General features: G+C 31.7%; 1 non-coding gene across 1 annotated transcript; it reads left to right on the top strand.

Annotated features, from left to right (window-relative positions):
• Nucleotides 1-5,696: 5,696 nt before the first annotated feature.
• LOC139895110 (small nucleolar RNA R71) lies at nucleotides 5,697-5,803 on the top strand. Its single transcript, XR_011775576.1, has one exon. It is a non-coding gene; the product is annotated as a small nucleolar RNA R71 (small nucleolar RNA).
• Nucleotides 5,804-20,392: the final 14,589 nt, after the last annotated feature.

The raw sequence follows: 20,392 nt of genomic DNA, 5'->3' as shown, positions 1-20,392 counted from the left end.
TAGCATGGTCGGAGACAGGACCTTGTGCCAGACCGAAAAATCATAGGATGATCTTTACTATTGCTCCTACCAAGGATAGTACTAGCATCCGACACGTCAAAAGACCATAATCATCTGCATGTCATGGGACATTGCCTTAACAGTTTCTTGTTCATCGCTTTCCTTTACAACCGGACGGTAGTTTACCGAAAGGTAATATACGGGACAAATAAACTGGATGTGTGCTTTCCGATACAGGGATAGCAGTGGATTACACGAGCCTAAAAGTTTTTAGCCAAACTATTGATCCACAAATATATTTTGCAACACCAATGGTGGATCAAATCGGAAAACTTGTCTAGGGTAAAAGCTAGAATGAATTTTCAAAAAGATCAAATGTTTTCATAAAGATCCAATTTTACTAAAGGATCTACATTTTTATAGTCATGTGGGACTGTAAACCGCCTTTCAAATGTGCACTTTGCTTTGGAAACCGAAAGTAAATCGGCTATTTGATTGCAAGTGTCGTTGACCTAAACCCAAGGCAACTGTGGATGACACACCCACCTTTAACCATGGTTCTATTGTTACTATCATTGTTTATACCGCCATATCAAAATCACTGATGTACAAAGTGTGAAGAATAAAGAAGTGATTCGTGTGATTTGTATTATCTTATTTCAAGACTGTATTGCTTGAGGACAAGCAACGCTCAAGTGTGGGGATATTGATAAGGCTAAAAAGGAACATATATTTCATAGCATTATCCCTCAAGAAAGACAAGATTTTAGTTGCAATTGTTCTATTTTCAAGTAATATTCGTTTATATTAAATAAGTACGAAGACAAAAGGCAGATTCGACGAATTGAAGACACAAAGGTTTGAAAAGCTAAAAAGTACAAGATACAATTAAAGTGGTTCAATTTATTGATGAGAAACGTCTAAAAATGACAAGAGTACAAGACGCAAAACACGAAGTACACGATATAAAATAGTACGAAAGAGCGTTCGAAAATCCGGAACCGAGGCATGAACCAACCTTCAACGCTCGACGTAACGGAGCTGAAAGTACAAGTCAACTATGCACAAGAATATAATATAATATTTAAATAATTCATAATAAGAATAATATTAAATAATAAAAAGTTGTTAATTGAGCATAGTTCAGGGGTCATAAGTGAAAATTTCAATTTATCATTTGCCTATAAAAGGCCATCTAAATCGATGATTTAGATACACCTTTTTCCAATCTTCTTTCTTTCTTATGTAATTTATATTTATATTTATAATATTAAGTTTAATTTAAGATTAATAATAATTGGGTTATTGTAAGAAATGTTTTACGGGTTTTAAAGTAGGAACTCTGTCCGTGTAACGCTACGCGATTAATAATCACTGTAAGTTATGTTCTTCCTTTTTAAATTAATGTCTCGTAACTAAGTTATTATTATGCTTATTTAAGCCGAAGTAATCGTGATGTTTGACTAAATATTAAGACGGGGTTATTGGATTTTGTACCATAATTAAGGTTTGGGCAAAAGACCGACACTTGTGGAAATTGGACTATTGACTATTAATAGATGGGGGGTATTGTCTAATTGAGTGACAACTCATTGGAGTCTGTCGAACCTATCTTCAAATTAATTATTCTAATAATTAATAATGATTATGGTTGTCCTATTTAGTGACGTTCATATGGAATCTATTATAATCATTTAATTAATTATTCGGGTTGGGTAATTGATTATTCAAACTGATCAAGTGGGTAAATTAATATTCATATCTAATCAAAACAGGGGTAGATTACATACAGTGATAACTGGTGTAATTGTTGACAGAAGTGATAACTGCGTCACAGTTTAAATCCTTAATTAGTTGGAATATTTGACTTCGGGTATAAGGGTAATTTGACGAGGACACTCGCACTTTATATTTATGACCGATGGACTATTATGGATAAAAACCAGATAGTATCAAATAAACCATGACAAAGGACAATTAACCCGAGTAATAATTAATTAAAATCAAAACGTTAAACATCATGATTACGGAAGTTTAAATAAGCATAATTGTTTTATTGTATTTTTCATCGCACTTTTATTTTCTGTCATTTTATTTTCTGTCATTTTATTTATCGCAATTTATTTTACGCACTTTAATTTTTGTCATTTATTTTTACGCTTAAAATATACAAACCGGTCATTAAACGGTAAAACCCCCATTTTATAATAATACTACTACTTATTTATATATATATATTTTTACAAATAAACTTAATAATATAGCGTTAACTTCACCAGCTCCCTGTGGAACGAACCGGACTTACTAAAAACTACACTACTCTACGATTAGGTACACTGCCTATAAGTGTTGTAGCAAGGTTTAGGTATATCCACTCGATAAATAAATAAATAAAACTTGTGTAATATTTCGTCGCATTTCATATTAAAAATAACACTATTTCGTACCCTCACGCTACATCATCAGCTCCGTATATGAGTCCCCTAATCGCTGACCAATTTTCAGAACCAAACTCGTCTTCGTTTGACTGCGGCGACGGTTTAAGTGCGAGTAGGTCAGAAATTTCAGCACAACGTTAATAGGGTGTAGTGACTCTCGGCGGGCCATAAATCATAAACCGTAACTCGGATTAAGATCAGGCCTAACGGAAAATCATATACTCGAACCGAACTAACTGAAAATCAACTTTCCAGTAGCCCAGGTGGCATGATAAGATACCAAAATCAGTGGACAAGTGCTCCGGTGGGGTTCTTGGTACTTGATGCTCATCACGGTTCTCATCCTTGATGCTTGTAGCTTCAAGTGTACAACTCTTTGATGGGTTAGCATCACCTTGACTAAGATTCCACCATCAATACACAAAATATTAAGACCAAGTAAGAACACAACTCATTTATGAGTCTTAGATGGATGATGAACCAAGGTTACATCATATCCTTAGTGTTAACACAATTTTAAGTCACATTTACAACTAAAGCTACAAACTTTACATCAATAAAACAAGTATGAACACAATCTAAGTCAAATGAAGTGATGAAACCCTAAGCTAGAGAGCTTGGATCCTATTCACACAAGTTACAAGGTTGCAAAGCTAGAAAGCTTGAACCTTTATTGTTCTTGAAGCATAAAGCTTGGATCTTTAAGTTACATGAAGATAACAAACACAAGTTTGAATCTTTTTAACAAAATAACAAGATCATAAGTTAGAAAACTTAGATCTAACAAAAAGATATGGAGATTCAAGCTAGAAAGCTTGAATCTTGATTGTTCTTGAAGATCTTGAAGCATAAAGCTTGGATCTTTAAGTTACATGAAGATAACAAACACAAGTTTGAATCTTTTAAACAAAATAACATGATTAAAGCTAAAATAATCTAGATCTACAAAGTTGGTGAAGATTCAAAGCTAGAAAGCTTGAATCTTCCATGTTCTTAAAGGATTCATGCTTGAATCTACAAGATCTACTCAAGATCAAATCTAAAAGGCTTGATCTTTAATGATGATGATGACCACGAAATAGAAAGGAGAAGGAGAAGAAGAAAAAGCAAAACTTACAAGTTTCTAGAGTGAGAAAGACTAGAAAGGAAATAAGAGAGCAAGTGTGTGTGAATTTCAAATGAGAGCAAGTGTTAAATAGATGGAATAAGGCATGTATTTATAGATGGTGAGGAGGTGGTGGGGTGGTCTTGGACATGATTTAGGAGGGGGGACAAGGGGGGCACACTTTTACTTTTTGGTTAATGGTTGTCTAAAGTTGGTGCTTATGTTAGGATCTCATGTAACATTATGGATAATACTTGACATTTTTGCTAGCATGTTTCCTCTAATTAAATGGATAATTGTCTTATATATTAATGGGTCACTAGTAATTAATAAGTGGGCTAATTAATTGGGCCACTAGCTAGAGTAGGGTGGGCTTAAGCCCAACAAGGTAGAAAGTCCAACAAGACTAACTAGTGTGATCTAGTAAATAATTAAATGAAATTAAGCATCCACAAGCCCAAGTAATTATTATTAAAAAAATAATAATTAATATTTCGCAGTCATAATATTCCATTTACGACAAAAGTCAAACGTGTGCGCAGTCCGCGGTTTATTCGAAACGTCAAGTAACACTAACGATTATAAAGGGTTTCGGTGAACAAGTTAAGTATCCTACGTACCCTAAGGCACGTTTTAACATATAAATGAAAGTAAACCATGTATAAAGAGATTCCAGAGTATAAAGTAGCACAGTACGCACAAATACGCAGTTTCGCTAAAGCACAAGGCACAAAAGCAAGTCGAAAAAGTTGGGTCGTTACACTAGTTGTATACTTATTCTAGTTGGTTTCAATTCTCCAAAGTCTAGTTTAGCATATAATGAATACGGCATTAAATTTATACTAGCACCCAAGTCTGCCAATGCTTCTATTGAACTAAGACTTCCCAAAAAACATGGAATTGTGAAACTTCCTGGATCTGAGAGTTTCTCTAGTAGTTTATTCAATAGCACTGCAGAACAATTAGCATTCATTGTAACAGCCGAGAGTTCTTCCATTTTCTTTCTATTTGTGATTAGATCTTTCAGGAATTTGGCATATCTTGGCATTCCTGAAATCACATCAATGAAAGGAAGATTGACATTTATTTGTTTAAACATATCCAAGAATTTGGATTGCTCGGCTTCAATTCTTTCTTTTCTCATTTTACTTGGATAAGAAAGTGGTGGTTGGTATGGTTTAACATAAGGTTTAGCCTTAACCGTGTTATCTTCATTAACATTTTCAACTACCGGTTCTGTTTCCTTATCTTGCTCAGGCTGTGGTGCCTGTGGAGTAGGAATAGAGTCATCAAAAATTACAGGTATTTCCGGTGGTTTAAGTGTAATACCACTTCTCGTGGTAATGACTTTAGCTGTTTCATTTCGGGGGTTAGCATTTGTATAGCTAGGTAGACTTCCCAGGTTTCTTTCACCTATCAACCTTGCTAGGTTGCTTACTTCTTGTTCCAGATTTTGAATAAAAGCTTGTTGATTTCTAAATGCTTAAGCATTTTGTTCATTCATTTGTTTCTAAGATGTGAAAAACTGAGTTTGAGATTCAACTAGCTTCGACATCATGTCTTCTAAATTTGTCTTTTTATCATCGGTTTGTGGTGGTTTAATTGGAAAAATAGGTCTTTGCTGATTGTAAGTATTATTAGATACTTGTTAATTGTTAGGACCTTGTTGGTTGTTGTATAGAACATTTCGGTTATAATTCTGATTTTGATTGTAGTTTGGTCTTGGCGGTTGATAATTATTCTGATAATTATTTCCAGGCCTTTGGTTCAGGTATGAAACATTCTCTCGTTGTTCCATTGTTTGTTCAATACTGAGACAATCTTTTGTCAAATGTGATCCTCCACACTACTCACAACTAATGCGTATTGCGTGAATATCCTTAGTCATCTTTTCCATTCGTCTCTCGAAAGCATCTAACTTTGCGGAAATGGAATCAAAGTCATGGCTAGAATCGGCTCTAGCCGCTTTAGATGATCTAATGATGTCTTTTTCTTGATGCCACTCATGTGAGTGGGAATCAGTGTTATCAATAATTTTATAAGCTTCAGTTGCGGTTTTCTTAATAATAGAACCACCAACTGCTATGTCGATGTGTTTTCGTGTAGTAATGTCGCATCCTTGGTAGAATATTTGTACTATTTGATAAGTGTCTAAACCATGTTGAGGACATCCTCTTAAAAACTTTTCAAATCTTGTCCACGCATTATATAAAGTTTCATTTGGCTTTTGTGTGAACGTAACAATTTCTCCTTGAAGTCTCACGGCTTTAGATGCCGGAAAGAATTGTTTAAGAAATTTTTCAACTAAGACATCCCATGTATCAATCGCCTCTTCAGGTAACGATTCTAACCAATCTTTGACTTCTCCCTTTAAAGTCCAGGGAAATAACCTGAGATAGATCTGTTCATCCTCAACTTCTCTGATTTTAAATAGAGTACAGATCCTATTAAAGGTACGAAGATGTTGTTTGGATCTTATAACAACCCTCACTTTTCCCTTCTGAATTTACCAAGTAGTCCTTAGGGTTTCAATGTCATATTCTGTGCATCATCATTAGGGTTGTTATCCATTTCGACAAACGAACATTTATACTTTCATTAAATGATCGTAATTAGTATTAAAACCCTAATATGATATAAAACCCTAAACCTAACCGTACCTATTAACTACAAAACCCTAATACCATTAAATATTAAATAATAAACCCTAACCCTAGTACTTAATTAATAATATAAACTATATATTAATAATTAAAAGTGACATTATATAAACTATAAAAATTAACACAAACTAATTGGAACAAATAAAATTTATAAAAGATTAGGGTCTAATAAATAAATAAAATGTAATTTAAATAAGTGTAACCCTAATATTAATAATATTAATATTAATAAAAAAAATATAAATACTTACAATAAATCAAAGAAAACCGTATAAAAAAATATATAAAAAATATATATAAATAAATAAGTATTCGGTATAAAAAAATAAAAATAAAAACATACATGAAATCACAAAATAAACGGCTATATAGTTCTGTAGGGTTTTTAGTCGTGATCCTTAAGTTTCCATATCCTAGTTTAATACTAATTAAAGTCCTTAATCTCTAAGTATTAGGGTGCAATTAGGAAACCCAAATAGCCTATATAAACCCTCATGATTTCCATTAGTTCACCACAAATAACCTGCTCAATTCCAGTCGATCCTACCTCTTGAATTCCTCCAGTTTCTGTTGATTATAAACCCTGCAATCCAGCCTCATTGCTGTCGACTGAAACCCTCCAAAAGCCTGCAACGATCGTGATTCTTCTCCAGCCTTCAACCATCATCAATCGCCTGCTTGTCTGCTGCTATTCAGAATTCAGCTTCGCCCTAAAACAGGCCTGGAATCGAGTAAGTCTCTTTTGTTTCTGCTTTGTTAATCGACATCATAATAGCCCTTCAAAGTTTAATCTTTCTTGCTCTTTTTCCTACTGCTGTGTTTCTGTTTTTTTGCGAGCCAGACCTGACCCAAGAAACCTCTTTGCTGGATCGAATTCTTGCTGAGCTGCTGCTATTTCTGTCATGCTTGTTCAGACCCAAACATATCGAACTGCTGCTGCTTGTTTTCTGTTTTTCTATTTTTCTGTTTCTATTTCGTACCAGACTCATCACCAATCCTTGTCTCCAATCTTGCTTAAGGTAGCCCTTTAAACCCTAGTGATCTTGTTCTTTATTTAGTTACATATAAGTATATTAATAGGTTTTATGTTAAGTATAATGATTAATGTATGATAAAGATAAGATTTATAAATGGTAATGGATTATAAATATCATGTATGAATAAATATGTGTTATTGAATATAAAGTATGAACTTGATTAGTTATTAGGATGAATTAAAGATATTATGATAAAGATTAATTAATGAATAAGTATGAATAAGTCATGATGTTAGTAATTAAGCTTGATGTTATGATCAAAGTAAAAGTATAATTAAAAGATGATAACGAGTATGATTATGATTATTATGATTAGGGTTAATGAATATAAATAGTAATTATGTTAAAAGTTATGATTTTATGTGAAAAGTTATTAACTAGTTAGTAAGGATAGATAAATATTATGTTTATGAATAGATTATGGCTAATAAGATTATTAGTTGATATGTTAAAAAGTTATTATTTTATGTGATTAAAAGATTATAAATTATGATTAATTATATGTAAAAAGTTGTGATTTTATGTTTTGATTAGGTTTATAATAAAAGGTTATGATTATGGATTAGTAAAGTATTTATGATCATGGTGTACGTGCATGCATGCATGCATACGTATGTGCATGTATACATTGTAGGTATATGTGTGTGTGTGTATATGTAAATATATACATACGTGTATATGTATATGTATATATGTATGTATATGTACGTGTGTATGTATGAATGAATGTGCATTATGTAAGTTATATGCGATTAGTAAACATAATAATAAAAGTAATAAGTATATATATACGTATCATCTTACACTTACCTATGTGTAACACCTACACCTAATGTATATATATACCATATAGTTATAAATACATACATGTATAATAATAATAAAAAATATATGTATATGTATGCATCACATAGAGGTATATTTATAGATGTAACATATAGTGATAGATAGACATAGTAATTGATTAAAGTAAATAATAATAATATTATTAGTATAACCTACACACTTACTTATATAGTAACACTTAATAACACTAAGTATATTATCACTTATAAATATAACTTTCTCGAAAAACGGTCACTGTTAATATAGTTTACTATATTGATAAACAAACTTTACGTCTATTAGACATTCATTAATCGAACATAATATCTCTAGGTTGAGATCTCCGTGTTCAACACTTCGATCATATAACTTGCATGGAATATCTATCTGCTATTAAGGTGAACTTCATAGCCCCTCTTTTTACTATTTCTTAACTGTTTTATAACTTTGGGGTGAGACACATGCTTACTTTTAAACTGTTTTACGCTTAAACACAAGTACCCGTAAACTGTTTAACTGTGCTGATATGCTTTGATTCATGCTAAATCCCTACCATGATATAGTTAATTACTGGAATTTGGTAAGCTTAGTTATTGTGAATAGCGCTATTGAGAGTGACGTCTCTAAGTATTTTACCGTTGGTCTTTGGTTACATAATAATGATTACGACACTGACAGTTCAAGGTGTCCAGGGGTAACTTTGTTTACGTTTCGATATCATAACTTCAGCATTTACTTTTGATAACTAAATCTTGTGGTCTAAAACTATATATATTAAATCTATGTTGTTCACTCAACCTTTTTAGTTGACACTTTAAGCATGTTTTGTCTCAGGTGAAGATTGCTAAAGATTAGTTGCTATTTGGACTTTGCTGCTTTTGGAGTCCGCATTTATACATTCATATTATTGCATTAAAAACACCTATTGTAATGACATAATACTTTCCGCTGCTTTAATACATTAGTTTATATTAAAAACGTCTCATATAGAGTCGTTCTCGTTTATACATTCTTGTGTTGTGATATTGTGAAGTCATATTTCCCCAGCCCTATTTGAGGGTATGACAGATCTTCCTTCGGCGCACCACTAAATTGGCATTGATTTGTTACACTATGTAGGATTTGTCATTTGATTTCATAATCTGGTGCATTAATGTCTGGTTGAGTAATTGCATGACCTTGGCCAGTGCGTTTAGCTCTCATTCGATCTTCCATACTTAGAGGTTCCAGATTTTCCATGATTGAAATTGTTGAATCTGAATCACTAGATGATTCTGACTTAATGGTTTCTTCCTCGACAATCTCTGGATGAGTAATATGTGGTTCAGGAAGAATGATTAGTGGTTCAGGATCTCTGAATTGTCCCTGAATATCCTCCGGATTCTCAATTGTGAGGTCGGGTTCAAAAAATGGATTATCGGAAATTTGAATTGGAGTACTTGGTCGACTAGTTGACGATTCTAAAGAAAAATCAACGGCGACAATGTTGGCTAGATGTCTTGATCGAGTTACAGGTGGTGAACGTATGAAAGGTGGTGAACGTTTGCTCGGTGCATTCACTGAATATCCTATTAGTTATAAAAGATAAAAATTATATAAGCTATCAAATTAATAGATTTTTCCAATTTTGCCCACGTTTCGAATAGCCAATAGATGCAGCATTTAATAACCCGTCTTAATCCATCCGGACGAAGTCCACATCGATTATAAATGAATCACAATAGTTGGTTACATCGTGAGGTACTTGACCTCTATATGATACATTTTACAAACATTGCATTCGTTTTTAAAATACAAACTTTCATTTCATCGAAGGTTGACAGGTATGCATACCATTTCATAATATCCAAAACTATAAATGACCTAATTTGTCATTTATTTAAATATAATCTCTAATGAACTTCAACGACTCGAATCCAACATCTTTTGAAATATGTCATGAATGACTTCAAGTAATATCCTTAAAATGAGCTAATGCACAGCGGAAGATTTCTTTCAAACCTGAGAATAAACATGCTTAAAAGTGTCAACCAAAAGGTTGGTGAGTTCATTAGTTTATCATAATCATTCATTTCCATCATTTTTAATAGACCACAAGATTTTCATTTTCAGTTCTCATAAATAAACGTCCCATGCATAGAGACAAAAATAATCATTCATATGAATTGAACTCCTGGTAACCGACATTCACAATATGCATATAAGAATATCCCCATCATTCCGGGATCCTCCTTCGGACATGATATAAATTTCTAAGTACTAAAGCATCCAGTACTTTGGATGGGGCTTGTTGGGCCCGATAGATCTATCTTTAGAGTTCGCGTCAATTAGGGTGTCTGTTCCCTAATTCTTAGATTACCAGACTTAATAAAAAGGGCATATTCGATTTCAATAATTCAACCATATAATGTAGTTTCAATTACTTGTGTCTATTTCGTAAAACAGTTATAAAAACAGCGCATGTATTCTCAGCCCAAAAATATATAAAGGGTAAAAAAAAGCAAATGAAACTCACCATACTGTATTTTGTAGTAAAAATACATATAACATCAATGAACAAGTGTAAGGTTGGCCTCGAATTCACGAACCTATATTAATTATATATATTTATATGTCGGTCAATATTTGTCTAACAATTTAAGTCAAGTCATAGTGTACCACAATCCTAATGCTCGAGACTAATATGCAAAAGTTAACAAAAGTCAATTTGACTCAAAATGATTTCCAAAATAATTATTATATAGATTAAATATCGTCGTTTTATATTTTAAATAATTTTAAAAGATTTATTAGAGTAAATAATATAATTTATTTATTAATCAATAAAACTTCATATAACAATATACTTTTATATATTTTAGGTAACAACATTTGTAGAGTATATTGAATATCATAAAAATATTATGATAGGTTTTATCAAGGTAATTATATTATTTGTATTACATTTTTATTTGATAAAATAACATTGATAATATTAATAAGTAAAAGTTGTATTATTTTGTATTAATAATTATTATTATCATACTAATAATAATAACAATTTTTATAGTTAAGAAAATGGTATTTTAACAATATAATGATTCTTATTAATAATGAAATTTTATATTAATAATGATATTCCTATCAAAAATAATAATTTTTGTAAAGATGGTATTTTTAATATTATTAATAATACTTTTTAATAATACTAGTGATAAAAATAATGAAAAATGATAATTTTATCTAAATCAATATCTTTAAATTTCATCATGATACTCATACTCATTATTTCCTAATCAGTTTGTTAATAGTTTTTAAATCGTCTTTTATATCGCGTTCATTTTAATGATAATAATAGTAATAATAATAATAATGAGAATAAATAATAATAATAATAATAATAATAATAATAATAATAATAATAATAATAATAATAATAATAATTAGATAAAAAACTAGAATGACGATAATAACGATGATAATAATAATCATTTTTAATAATAATACAAAAATTCAATTGACAATAACTTCTAATCCGTTCATCGAATCTATTCGATATCTAAATGAAAAGTTTATAGTTTTTCTCTAGCTTTCCAAGGACATGCATATCTTATACCTTATCTCAACCGTAGGTGTAACTAATTCAAGATTCAACATAACCTATCTAAGGGCAATATTAAAAGTACAAGCATGCATAATCCTATTTTCTCGAGCACTAGTCAGGGATACACTATTAGTATGTAAAAATTAAATTATGAGTACTCACGTATCAATATTGAGATTCAATATTGCAGGAAAAGTACGTAGACGCGACGAAGATGATAAACACTATATTGACCTCACGAGCATACCCATGAACATTACCCATCACCTCCATAGCCATAACCCATAATTTTCTTAGCCCTATCCTACTCGCAAAACTTGTCTTGAAATAACCCGTTCATGACCTCGTCGTAATATTTTATGTATAATTCTTAATAATAATAATAATAATACTAATATTAATATAATAAGATTAATAATAATAATCTTTAAAAAAAAATAGGATTACTAAAATAAATAAATTGGTACGGAGTATGTAAATTTAGCGAGATAGGTAATGGATCGAGTTCATATTTATGTTCAAATTAGGTACCTACTTTTCATTCATATGACAGCTCATTCCACCAAAATCTTGCTGACACTCTTAACTTATAACTACTACGTACATAGTTATTATGTATATAATATTTTAATAAATAATATATTTAATCTTTAGAATTAATTAAATATTATATTATATTTACGCTCATGCTAAAAATATAATTTTTACAAAAATGACATGTACGTGGTCTCACGACCCATGTACCACTTTCAGTTTTTCAAGCGCACCCTCGTACGTTTGGAAAACTAGCCTTTTACGTTACGCGACGCGTACCCTTATTAATAATTTGACTTTCTCATCAACAAATTACTTTATAAAAAATGTGACTTATATAATTGAGTGTTGTGGTCATTTACTTTTATAAATCAGTGGCTCGTTGTTTGTCAAAATATTTTATTTTAAATCAGGACGTTTTATGAATAGTTAAAATATATATTTTTAATTAAAATTGTAAATTTGTACCATATATATGTTTGAAATATTTATATAATAGTACTATATCTAGATTTTCGAAACTAACTATATTACAAAGTATAATTTAAGGTTGTTTACCAAATCGAAAGTAATGTTTACGCTTTAAACTTAATTTGATATAATTCCTTTATACACCAACGTTTATTTTAATTACCTTAAACTTTCTAAATAATATATCTTAATATTGATCGAATCAAATAAAGATGCTTCTATCGTTCACACAGCTAATTTGAAATCATATATATATTTAATATTCAATAACACATTTTAAATACACGTTGCAAGTTTAATTAAATCACGGACCGTTATCGTTTTAAATTTGTCAAAAGGTTTCTAGAAAGATTCTAACTTTTAAGATAACGTTAAAACCTTTATTCTTATTAAAATGGCTCGTTAATAATTTGTCAAAAGTGGTTTCAGATATTTGTAAAGTTATATTCCGTTTTAAAGAAGACGTGACATTTAAATCATATTACGTAATTTCTAAAATTCCTAATAATAAAAGATAACAATGTTTAACTTAATAATTACACTTTGATATGTTGTAAAATATAATAACATTTCGAAATATATCATAGTACGTTTGAAATTAAATAACTATTATAGAGCTTATCCTTCTAAAACTAGTTATATTCAGATCGCATAATTTATTACTAGAACTTATGTTTATCTTAAATCCTTATAAGTTTGTGTTAACTTGTTTAATAAAAATCAAGTGTTACTATATCTATTAATTGTATTCAAAATCGTTCAATATATAAGTTCAATATACTTTGTCTATATATATATATATATATATATATATATATATATATATATATATATATATATATATATATATATATATATATATATATATATATATATACACACAATTCACATAACACGTTTTGTCACGTAATCGTTTATCTATAACGAATAGTTATAACATCATACGTTTAATATTTCACTAACTTTTACAAGTCATAAAATAGATTTCTTAATATATTTACATGTCAATCAAACCGTTTAATGTTTTGTTAATACTTCTCAAATTAACAATCATACATATGTATATATTCATACATATCTATTTACACATAATTATTCGTGAATCGTCAGACATAGTCAAAGGGTAATTGATTACATGAATATAGATTTCAAAACTTTCGAGACTCAACATTACAGATTTTTGCTTATCGTGTCGGAATCATATAAAGATTAAAGTTTAAATTTGTTCGGAAATTTCCGGGTCATCACACAGCAGGTAGCCAGGACCCTTTAAATCGGAAGCCCACAACTCGCCATTAACAAATCCAACTATCACTACGAACCAGAAAATTTTGGATGTCTATCAATTTAACCGCTTAAAATAATTTTTCGTCAAAATTTAAAGAAGATAAAATCTATGTCCTAAAAACTAGAGCGTAGAAATGAGAAAGAAAAAGCGCGCGTCGAAAAACGTCGAAAAAAGGTCGCAAAATAATAATAAGAAAGTAAGGCGTCGAAACATAAAAGTATAAAAAAACTAAAAATTACGTCTAAAGGAATTAAAACTTAAAGGAATTCTAAATCCAAAACGGAAATTACTTAATAGGTACTAAAATCTATTAAATATTAAAGCGATAAGTGACGTTGTAAAATTTTAAAGCGCCTAAATCTTAATCTAAAGAAAAAGCACTTAAGGAATTTTACGGCAAAGCCTAAGAATCTAGAAATAGAAATTAACTACGGCAAAAACTAAATTTAAACTTATTACGCACGATAAAAATACAAATTACGAATTAAATGATTAAAATATACAATTTATAAAAAGTGATAAAATTACTTATTTTTAGAAAGATATTATTTTTATATTATTATTTTATAAAAGTATTAATTTTATAATTAATAAAACTAATTAAAACTTAAAAATACAAATTAAATAAACTAAAACAAATTATTATTAAAATAAACCCTAATTCTAATTAATTATTAATAATTAATAATAATAATTAAACGTAAACCCTAATCTGCAATCTGAGGTACCGGACCTATCAAATCAATCCATGCGATCGCATGGATTGTGTGTAAGATTTTCATACAGTCGCATGGCTTCGGTTTCCAGGCCAAGTAGTTGGGTTGCTAAAGTTGGGTCCGTATACTTTTAATTTATTTATTTTTTTCTTATAAATAAAAAAAACTTTTTTAATTTAAACACTTACAAATATAGAAATATATATATATATATATATATATATATATATATATATATATATATATATATATATATATATATATATATATAGCGTTTCGCTTTCGGCATTGTTGAGTTCCCCGGCAGCGGCGCCAAAAATACTTGATGTTATGCAAGGCGCTATACGAAATAGTTATATTTTTATTGAAAAATACTATTAAATACGATACAATTTTACACAAGTTATTTATTTATTTATAGAGTGAATATACCTAAACCTTGCTAAAACATTATAGGCAGTGTACCTAATCGTAGAGTAGTGTAGTTTTTAGTAAGTCCGGTTCGTTCCACTGGGATACAACTAAATTTAACGCTATATTATATTTTAAACTATATTTGTATATAAATATATATATAAGTAGTATTATTATTATAAAAGGGGGGTTTTTTACCGTTTAGTGACCGGTTTGTCGATTTTATGTCTTAAGTCATAATTAAAACCTAATGTAAAATATTAAATATCAATATAACTTAATTTAAAGCGTAAAGTAAATGACGATAAATAAAAATGCGATAATTAAAAGTACGATAAATAAAATGACGATAAATAAAATTGCGATAATAAAAAGTACGATGAGATATAAAATAAAGGAATTATGCTTATTTAAACTTCCGTAATCATGATGTTTGACGTGTTGATTTTAGTTTATTACCATGGGTTAATTGTCCTTTGTCCTGGATTATTCAATATGTCCATCTGGTTTTTGTCCATAACAGTCCATCAGTCATAAATATAAAGTGCGAGTCTCCTCGTCAAATTATCCTTATACCCGAAGTCAAATATTCCAACTAATTGGGGACTTAAACTGTAATAAGGTTTTAATACATTGTTAATGATTACACCAGGTTATCGACTGTGTGCAATCCAAGGTTTTAATACTTTATTAACAATTACACCAAGTGTCCTTGTATGTAATACACCCCTATTTTAATGAGTCCATTGACTATTAATCCATCCCCGTGTCAGGTTAAATGAACGATTATTAGTATTTATAAATATCCCGCCCATCGTGTCCGATTGAGTGTGTGGTTATTTATAATTACCTCAAATTGTAAATCTCTATATTAAATTAACGAACTATCATTCAGTTAAACAAATATAAAGCCCATTAATAGCCCATAGTCCAATTTCCACAAGTGTCGGTCTTTTGTCCAAACCCCAATTATGGTCCAAAGCCCAATTACCCCGTCTTAATATTTAGTCCAACATCACGATTACTTCGGCTTAAATAAGCATAATAATAACTTAGCTATGAGACATTAATTTAAAAAGGTTGAACATAACTTACAATGACTATTAATCGCGTAGTGTTACACGGACATAATTTCGACTTACAAACTTAAAACATTCGCCACTATAACCTTATTATTATTAACTTAAAATTAAAATTAAAATTATAAAATAAATATAAATATATATTAGAGAGTGAGAGAGATATTTGATATATGGTGTCCCAAACTCGTCCGAAAAATGCTGAATTTATAGACCTGGCCAGGCTTTTGGGGCCATGCGATCGCATGGGCTTCCTTTGCATATGCCATGCGATTGCATGGTGACTTGCGACATCTCACAATCTTTTATTTTCTTGTTTGCCGACGTTTTATTTAATTATATAATATAATATATATAATTATATATAATTATATATATATTATATTATATTCATGTGCATAGTTGACTTGTAGTTTTAGGCCCGTGGCGTCGCGCGTTGATAGTTGGTTCATGTCCTGGTTCCGGATTTTCGAACGTCCTTGCGTACTATTTAATATCTTGTACTTTGCGTTTTGCAGCTTGTACTCTTGTAATTTTGGGACGTTTCTTATCAATAAATTGAACCACTTGGTTTGTACTTTGTACTTTTTAGCATTTTGGTCGTTTGCGTCTTCAAATCATCGAATCTGTCTTTTGTCTTCACCTTTTATTATTTAAACGAATATCACTTGTAAATAGAACAATTATAACTAAAAGCTTGTCTTTTTTGAAGGATAATGCTATGAAATATGCGTTCATTTTTTGTAAGACCCAAATATTTATTGTACATAATGTATTTAAGGTGTACGATGTGAGAATGGAGTGTGCACAGCATGTAGGTGTTGCTTGCTCGACCGTCGAAGAATACTGGACGTTGTTTGAGGTACAAGGCGTGTACGTACCTTTTCAAACCCAAATAAAGTTTGAGTTGATGTTTCAAAGCCTTACCATTGGATAGAATATCTTATTACGTTTCCAACGATATTTGATTCATCGAAAACGGAGTTACGGTCGAAAAGTTATGGCCAAAACAAGTTGCTGAAACCTGTTTTGGGCTCGACCACAATTTCCAGTTAATTGGAGCGGCGCTCCACCTTCTGGCGCGGCGCGCCGATTGCTGCTGAGGCAATTTTCAGCCTTTTTAAAAGGTTTAAATGAAGGGTATTTGGGTAATTTCACTTGGGGCCGGATTTGTGAGCCATATTAGCTGGTTTGGATCAGTTTTGGATCATTTTCACATCCATTCATCACTCCCAACTATCTAGAGAGAGAGAGAGATTCTAGAGAGAGATTTGGGGTTTTGGAGAAGAAGGAGGCCGTTTGAATCAAAAGCTCGGGTTCTAAAGTTGTTCCTTTCGTTCCTAGCTACGTTGTGGTGGTATTGGTAAGCTCAAACTCCGAATTTCATCTATTTGATTTGATATTCAAGTTAGGGTTTTGAGTTAGTTTGTGGTAAAACCCTTTTAGGTGATGAAATGGGTTTAGTGAAGCTAGTAATTGGGTTTATTGTTAGTGTTGGTGGATTTTGGGTTGGTGAACTAATTGGCCATGTTTAGGACTTGAAATTGAGTTTAATCACTTAAGTTAGTGATTATGGAAGTATTGAAACCCATTTAAGGTTATTTGGTTGACTAATTGTGACTTTGGGTCAAACTAGGGTTTGGTGGTGATTATGACCCATTTGGCGATTTAATGAGGTTTATAAACTTGAAATGGATTAAGTTGAAGCATAGAACCGAGTTAAATATGTTTTGGTGTCAAAACTTGCTAATGGCGTGATATTGACTTCTTATGGGTCAAATTAGGGTTTAAGTGTCTTTTTGGGCAAGATAGGTATTTAACACCTATGATGGGGTTTAATTGGCGTATTAAGACCATTCTCACTTGTGTTAGTGATTATTGGTTAATTTTGGGCGCGGTTTGTACTTGGAAGTGCATTTGGGTCAAATTTGCACTAAGTGTCAAATTGGGTTGGTTTGTAAATCCAATCTAAGTGTGTTGTTGAATTTGTGATAATGGAATAGGTACTTTCCATTGACGAGTTGCAGATTATTCGGTAGCATTCTTCAAGACTTCAAGGTGAGTGTTAATATCCTATGTGCATATGTATGTGTAGGATGGGTGCGGGTCGGGTGAAGTGATTCTCGGCTATAGAGCTCACTTCACATATAGATGGACTTGATGGACTTTTGTATGAGTCCAATTGGCACGGTTGTGCGTTTTGATTGACCATCTTTGGCGAAGTACGCGTTCGCGTGTACATTATCACACGTGGTTGTGATGTGGTTGATATAACCCCAATGGCGAAGGGTATAATATTGAGAAGTGAATCGCGTGTGTATTCGGATTCACGATGACGCGTGTGGTTTTGGTCATCTTATTGTATTGTGGAAATGAATCTCGTGTAGTTCAGATTCATGGTGACTCGTGTAGTTCGGTCATCTTATTGAGGTAGTAATCTCGTGTGGTTTCGGATTACTAAGGCTCGTGTAGTTCGGCCAACCTCGATGTTGTGAAGATAGTAATCTCGTGTGGTTTCGGATTACTAAGGCTCGTGTAGTTCGGCCAATCTTCATTGTGGTATTTGGTTCTCGGTATCGGGTTAAGGTGTTAACCTTGTTCGTTTTTATTGTTATATATTAATGTATTGTTGTGTTGTAGCTAACCCTCCGGGTGTAGCTATTTGGCGTTGTTCACATCGTCGTTGGTGAACTTATATTGTTGTTGTATCTTTAGCTCGTTGCTTAGAGATTGTACGGTATGCTTAGTGTAGTGCCTTATATGGATGCCTCGGTATGCGGTATTTGTTATTTTGTGGCGTGTCCATTTTATACATATATATGTATGTAGTATATTATCATTCACTAAGCGTTAGCTTACCCTCTCGTTGTTGACTCTTTTTATAGATTGCATGCGGATGGTGGCTCGGGTAAGCGCGAGGATTAGAGGACTTGCATAGTTTGCGTAGAAGGCTTGCTTTTGGATTTATTAGGATTGGGTAGCGTATCCCCAATCGCCATGCTCGGCTTTGTTTTGTATTAAAAGTCTTATGGTCGAAAATTGTATTTCGATACTTAAAGGGTAATTTGGGTCAATGTGGGCCCCGCTTCGTAAACATAATTTTATTAATAGAACGTGCTAGTTTTTATATATGGAACATGGGGTTAAAAGCGTTACGCCTAAATATGTCGGGAACTAGTCAAACATTTTCGCATTTAAAGACTTTCCGGACAGTCAGGTCTGGCGCGCCGCGCGGCCTATATGGCGCGCCGCGCCAGGTGGCAGTTCAGCAATTTTTTTTTATTTTGTATTTTCACGTGGTTTTGCCGTTGGATGGTTTGGGTTGTTACATTTTTAGCATTATCAGATCGCGAAAACACCAAAACTTGGTACCTCGCGATCGTGAGGGTACAAGCACAAAGTGGGTCGCGATCGCGATCTCTGTAACTTCAACTAGTTAATTAACCTTGATAATGGCCGTTCTTTAGTTAAACAAGATTTGAGTAATAAGATTAATTGTCTAAATTATAAAGATAGCAATCCTTCACCTCAGTTCAATCATCTAAGCAGTTACTGTGAATTTAGCTACTCATATTAATGCAAAACAAAAAAGATAAACAAAAGCAGACATTAAATTGAATAAAGATTAAAGTGATTACAAAGGTAAAACTAACCAAGATTGATGCAATAGCATAAACCCTCTCAAAAGTATGTAGAAAAGCTATATAATTCGTAACTGTAGCAAATAGTAGGCTAAAATTCGTAACAAAAACTGATACCCTAACTTGGGCGTAAAACCCGAAAATTTATAGATAAACAAAACATGCTGAGTCGGCAGGCACCTCACGACTGCGATCCTTAGACAAACTCGCGAGCGCGATCTTCAAACTTTCAAGCGTGATCTTCACCATTCAAACTTTTGGGACTTCTGTTAATATCTCACGAGCACGAAACAAACCTCGCGATCGCGTGGAGTATATTGTTGCCGCGAGATTCACTTTTTACATCAGTTTCTGTTTCTTGAACTCTAATAATGGGCATACTGATCCTTTCTTCGATTTGACTTGAACATGTTGAAATCTCTACTCGAATTTACTCTAAAACATCCACAATTCTTCAATTCACACTCATGAACCTAAAAACTCGATCTTTAACGGATATCTTCATGAATTCTTCAACTTAGTACCAAAAACCAACAAATTGAAACCGATATCACGAATAAAATCATGTATAAATGAAGCAATATCAGGTGGAAATGTA

The sequence above is a fragment of the Rutidosis leptorrhynchoides genome, chromosome 2 (genome assembly GCF_046630445.1).
Source record: "Rutidosis leptorrhynchoides isolate AG116_Rl617_1_P2 chromosome 2, CSIRO_AGI_Rlap_v1, whole genome shotgun sequence".
In the NCBI taxonomy this organism is placed as follows: domain Eukaryota; kingdom Viridiplantae; phylum Streptophyta; class Magnoliopsida; order Asterales; family Asteraceae; genus Rutidosis; species Rutidosis leptorrhynchoides.
The sequence above is the reverse complement of the archived record's forward strand: the minus strand, read 5'-3'. Positions and strand labels throughout refer to the sequence as shown.